At 36.0% G+C, this 6,000-nt stretch overlaps 1 long non-coding RNA gene across 18 annotated transcripts in view; it reads right to left on the reverse strand.

Annotated features, from left to right (window-relative positions):
- LOC120111500 overlaps nt 1–5,661 on the reverse strand; it is a 28,179-nt gene extending 22,518 nt beyond the window's left edge. For 7 of the 18 annotated variants that reach the window (XR_005512666.1, XR_005512644.1, XR_005512657.1 and 4 more), the window contains exons 1-8: nt 5,512–5,661; nt 5,145–5,283; nt 4,645–5,031; nt 3,931–4,212; nt 1,379–1,970; nt 1,030–1,152; nt 799–864; nt 608–681 (exon numbers count right to left, since the gene is read on the reverse strand). This is a non-coding gene — a long non-coding RNA (uncharacterized LOC120111500). Of the gene's footprint in view, nt 1–607; nt 737–798; nt 865–1,029; nt 1,153–1,378; nt 1,971–3,795; nt 3,855–3,930; nt 4,213–4,644; nt 5,032–5,144; nt 5,290–5,511 lie in introns of all 18 variants that reach the window. The other 11 variants (XR_005512664.1, XR_005512665.1, XR_005512663.1 and 8 more) reach the window with 11 other exon arrangements.
- Between the last annotated feature and the right edge of the window lie 339 nt (nt 5,662–6,000).

Consider the following 6,000-nt stretch of genomic DNA (forward strand, 5'->3'; position numbering starts at 1 on the left):
AATGAATAATTAAGATATGCAGCCATGCATCAGTGTGAAGAAAAATACTGCATAAATAAGCATGAGAAAACAAGATATCAGTGCATGACTGCGCTGGCAAGATGCCCCATGTAGCAAATATGCAAGCATCAGGTAACATAATTAACACAGCATAGATCTAAGAACTCCAGGAAATCTAGTTAGGAAGCTATTTTAACACTGTTAGCATTTGAAACCAGCATTATTAAGCTTCACAGAAAGTGGGTCACAGAGATAAGTAATTATTGAGGCTAGTATACAGGACAAAAAAAGTAAATGCCCAGCAAACCAGAAGAACCAAAATGAGCCTGAACAGGGCACATAGTTTGCAAATATTGTTTTCTGAATAGTGACAAAATTGCCGCATGGTCCGATAATTCAAGTAGCACCCGATTAAGCAAAACTATTATCAAATCATCAGTGAACCAACCATACTTCAGAAGTGAACCACATATGCCCACAGTTCCATCTGAGATGTATAAAATTCACCAAAGAGAGGAAAAAAATTATCAATAGCCCTAAATTAGTTCTCATTGTCAGCAAATATAGAACCAATATGGTTTTTTAAATAAATATGAAATGTGATTACCACGTGTACTGCAGCACCACCATGCTTTTTCTCAGAATTAAAGGGGGAAGACTTGAAGAATTGAAGATATCAACCTTGCATCATCAAATTTCATCCCCAGATATGCAAGATCATCAACATGATCAACAACTGATGAGAAAAGACATTGGTGTTATAAAAGAAGGTAAACAGCATTATTGTATAATGTATACCTGAACTGCCCAATAAAGGATAGCCTTTTCAGTAGGTGAACTAGTATCCTCAATAGTTCAGCCACTCTAAAGTTCATAAAAATCAAAAAAACACAGAAGATATAATGCAGTCAGCACAATATTATATCGATCTAGTTCCAAAACAAATAAACAAGTCCATCTTGGTCATAGTCATAGTAATAACAAACCAAGTTGTGGTTAGAGCAGTTCAAACAGAACAGACAGGCGTACCTCTGGCTCAAATATACCGACAGTTGTATTCTGAGCAATTCCTTCGACTGAAAAATAGAATGCAGTTGAAGATCTCAATTCCACATCTTCTAGAGGATCTATCTTCCTCCCACCAATGTATGCCTCCATGGTGGACATGTAAAACATGAATGTAGAACATTTGAAGATTTAGAAAACATATAAAATTTGAATACTTTTTAAAGGAAAATGGAAACTTCTACTTCTTCAAGTGGACCCGGCATATTAAAAGCCAAATATCACACTCCCATTTTCACATCTACTTGCGATTAAACTTTGAAATAATTAAAAAGCAAATAGTAAAGACCATGAAACTACACATTGGTTATACCTAATTAAGGGTCAAAGCTCCTTTTATAACTGCAAATAGTTGCAGCTGACCCCATAGTTTCACATGCTGAAAGCCTAAGCACCTGTAATGCAATCATTTGAACACCATCCAAGCATATATGCCAGGAAACATCTGTATTTAAGTTCAAGAAAGATATGTACCAGAGAAATCATGTGTACTTATATCAAGGTGAAGGTGACAGCCAACGTAAGCAGTTTTGGTACCACAATAACCACAACAGTCACAAAGTTATGTTTTTTTGGGGCGTTGAAAGACCTTATTTTATTTAAGAAAAGAAAATATGCCAATATCTGAAGTATGAATAATACTGCAACTGTCAAGATCTTAATGGCTCCATTCACTGCACACTCTACACTTCTCTATCCCTTTATAACTTGCAGCATCAGGGCTTGCTATATCAGTAAAGTATCTGCAAGCTTTAATAATAAAAAATCTTTTGTTGCTAACAATATAGAATGATGTAATGATGTACATGAGCAAGTTCTTACTTACCTGACTGAAAAGACAGCAAGAACCATAGCAACTACCCTAAGCCCTGCTATGCCCGTTAAAGTAGCACCAACATTACCCTCTGCAGAACAAGGTACCCATACAAAGTCAAGTAAAGCACTTCTCTTAATGCAATACAATTCTTAGGATATATCATCAAAGCAAGAAATAAACCAGCAAAGGAGTTTTTTCGCCAGTATCATCTAAAACACTCAATATTGATTCCAGTAGCAGTTACCAGCCTAATGCACAACAAACTCCTTAACAGCTTCCTAAATAATTTTTCTAGCCTTAACAATGACCTAAGAATATAGTGGTCTAATTAGCTTTTGCCACAGATAAGTTTGTTGGTTCCTAAACAAAGCCAAGTCCACAACAAATTTGTGCATAAATCCCTTCTTCCAAACTTTTTCTGGTCATTTTTACCCTTCAACCTAAACCTAAGAGCACCTCCATTCACCAAGAAAATTTCTAGCCTATGTTCAATTATTTAAGCCACTCCAAAGTGGTGTTTTTATAAAATTAGTCTCCATTAACATTATTTATCAGCAATTTTAGTGTTTTGATTTCCTAAAGGTCCAAAAACATTCTTTAAGAGAATTGTGAAACTTTTCGACCATGTACATCTACCTACTTGCTTGGAAGTTTTCATCGCCAAAAAGTTTATCATGCATTGGACCACTAAATCTGAAAAAAAAAATATTTGACATGTATTAACATAATTTAGCAGTTCTGTCACTTCCATGCCCCAACAATTATGATGTTCTTCCTACAATATGCAACACAATTTTTTCTTAGAAAATGCATTCCAAGGTTTCAATTTATAAATTCCTTTAGTAACTAATTAGCCATTACATTTGGTCATCGTGAAGTAACCAGAATATTAGACAGGATTTTTGGTGTGACAATTGATTCTGAAAACTTTCCTAGTGGCATATCTAAATACAGTTTAATTTTTAAGAATCATAACTCAGCACATGGTTGCTCTTCAGCGTTTTATCATGTATGATATTGCAGTGGCTAAATGAGAGATGACATCTTTTGGAAGCTTAAGAAGTTTAGGTAAGGCTATCATGACAAGGTAGAATTAGTGTGAGATCAGGGACACAGTCATCTTTCATGACTTCCTCTAGCCATAAGTTCTAATGGATAAATTTATAGGCAAATCATGAAAGTTATTGCTTGAGCTTTGGTTTTGGTGGGCAATATCACATGCAAATTATGCTCCTACAGGCAAATCACCTTCACAAGATCTCATTATCACCTCAGCAATCTGCGGGGAAATTGATAACAGAAGTTGATTAAACATCATAAATTACACCTCACCCCTCCTGGGTGAATCATTAGTGGTCAATATCACATGCAAAATCATGAAAGTTATTGCTTGAGCTTTGGTTTTGGTGGGCAATATCACATGCAAATTATGCTCCTACAGGCAAATCACCTTCACAAGATCTCATTATCACCTCAGCAATCTGCGGGGAAATTGATAACAGAAGTTGATTAAACATCATAAATTACACCTCACCCCTCCTGGGTGAATCATTAGTGGTCTTTAATACAAAAGAAAGAAAAGTAATACAAAGGATGTGACATATACAACTTCATAAGTTGTTGATAAAAGAATAATTATGATAGTTGGCAAACAAAGAAAACAACAGAAAGGTATGGAGAGAAATGGCATATGGAGTTCAGTAGGAGGAAAGGCATATTTGGTCCCATTTACCAGAAATCTTGGGAGTCACCAATAGGCCACAGCAACAGCCTGCAGAACAACAGACCCCAAATTGCAAAGAATACAATTTTTTCACATTCTATTTCCACTTTCCCCAACTAATCAGCAAGTAATATTATGAAATATAGGATAAGTATGAAGTTGCAAATTTAAAAGAGTAAAAGAAGTTCACATTTTTGCTCGCAATTGCAAGAAGAATATGTGGCAACCAATTAATCAAATGAACAATTCCTGCAGACAAGCAATATTTATGCGTTTAAAAGGAAAGAAGTGTTTCATTGATGGTCATAATGCGTGGAGTACATACCAAATCTGAACAGGCAGCACAGAAATTAATGCAGTAGCACTTGAAACACCACTTGAGAGCAGCAGGGAGTGTGATCCTGGTGTCTGAAGCATAAAAGCACATAAGCAGAGCAAACTACCATTAAGTTTGCAGAGATGAGTAGGAAGATTGAGAAAAATAAAAGCACATAAAGCAGCAGCATAAATCATTTGAGGGATTCTATTGCATCATCAAGGGGAAGTTGAAGCGGATGGGCTTCTTCAATACCAGCTTCAGAAAAATTTCTAAGGACTCCTTCAACTCCTGCAATAAGGAGGCTAAAATTTTTTATGAAAACAAGATAGAACTTAAGTTATCATGAGCCCCGGTCATCCCGTATGAAAGCCGCATTAGAAAAAAAGCAGTGCCAGGTCTGTACAACAAAGAATTTGCTCTGGAGTATGGTATGGGAGCTTTTCCAAGTTGTTGACTGACATATTATTGCTTGGAGAGAAAAGAAGGAAAGGAGTAAAGAGATGGAGGAAAAGGGAATCCATGCAAGACAGCGCGCCTTCATTTCCCAAGAAAAATTAGTAAAAAAGGAGTAAAAAAATGATGAATCAAGAAATTTGAGAAATCGTCGTTGGAAGGCGATAGATTCTTCAAAACCTTTACAAATCTAATTGGAAGCAAACAATCCCTAATTTTCAGTGACCAACATAATATAATTTGAGGAATTGGGTTCTAAAACCCTACCTTATATCCTCCATTGACCTCCATATCCTATGAATTCTTGAGGAACCACAAGAACAACTCATCAGATGAGATAAACAGCAGCAAAAGAAATTCACGAAACCTTAAAAACAAAATCTTGAAAAAAAACGCCGACTTAGAAAAGAGAAGAAAAGGAAGAGGAAAAATTGGCTCGAATTCACCATTTATTCGCGTTCTTAGCCTCAAGACGTCCCCCAGATAAAGCAAGAAGGCAGCAAACCGAACAGCAGAGCATCCAAGATTCCGCTTTGCCGTTAGACATAGCCGTTTTCCGCTTCCCAATGCAGCAAACCCTCGTTCAGGAATCATCACAGCCTCTTCTTGTAAAACTAACAGCAAAAAAAATGAAGAAAAGAAGCAAGAAAAACCCTAGAAAAGAAAAAGGAAGAGATAAAGAAGCTTAACATAATGGCCATAATCCGTCTACATGAACAACGGTAAGAAGAAGAAGAAAGAGAAGGATCTTGATAAAGAAAACCAACCGCAGACTGAGGGTTGGGAGACTTCTTGTATCCAGGATACGATAATCTGGAATAGGAACGAAGGAGGAGGATAAGAGAGAATTATCCCAAGACCCTTCTTTACCGACCGATTCCCCCCGATGTAGCCGTGACGAAGATCCTGCAGCTTACGTCCCACGCGATATCTAATATTAAAATCTAAATTCTAAGTTGAAATGCAACGTTAAATAAGACGCTAATTCGGTGAAATTAATATAGTGAAAAATTAGTATACTGAACATAGAAGAACCCTAGGAAAGAATAACAGAGAAAGAAGCAACCAAGAGAGCAACGTCAACAAGAAGAAGAAAGAGAAGAAGGGCATGTGATCTTGATAAGGAAAACCAACCGGAGAGTCGGAGCTGGGAGACTTCTTGAATCGAGGATAAGATAATGTGAAATAGAGCGAAGGAGGAAGAGAAGAGAGAAAGGGAGTGATGCGAGAAGAATATCCCAAGAGTCCAAGACCTCCATGAATCGCCTTTCCCAGCACCGGACTCTCTTTATATAGAGTCCGATGTAGCCGTTATGAAGACCCCGCAGCTTACGTCCCTGGCGATATCAAGTATTCTAATTTTTTAAGGTTTTCTTTTCATAGATATCCTTTTAAAAAATTTAAATTTGAGTGAATACCTTCTAAATTTATATTTATTTTTTATTCTTCATAAAATAGCACAAATATCTCTAATATAACGATTCTACTAATAATATTAAAAAAATCATATTTATTTTAATTAAAAATAAAATAAAATTTTGAAATTACTTTTTTTTCCATCGTGATTGCTTTATATTTTTTTTACATATCTATTCATTAAAATATTTTAGTTATTTTAATTTG

Source organism: Phoenix dactylifera, chromosome 1, assembly GCF_009389715.1.
Source record: "Phoenix dactylifera cultivar Barhee BC4 chromosome 1, palm_55x_up_171113_PBpolish2nd_filt_p, whole genome shotgun sequence".
Classification (NCBI taxonomy): domain Eukaryota; kingdom Viridiplantae; phylum Streptophyta; class Magnoliopsida; order Arecales; family Arecaceae; genus Phoenix; species Phoenix dactylifera.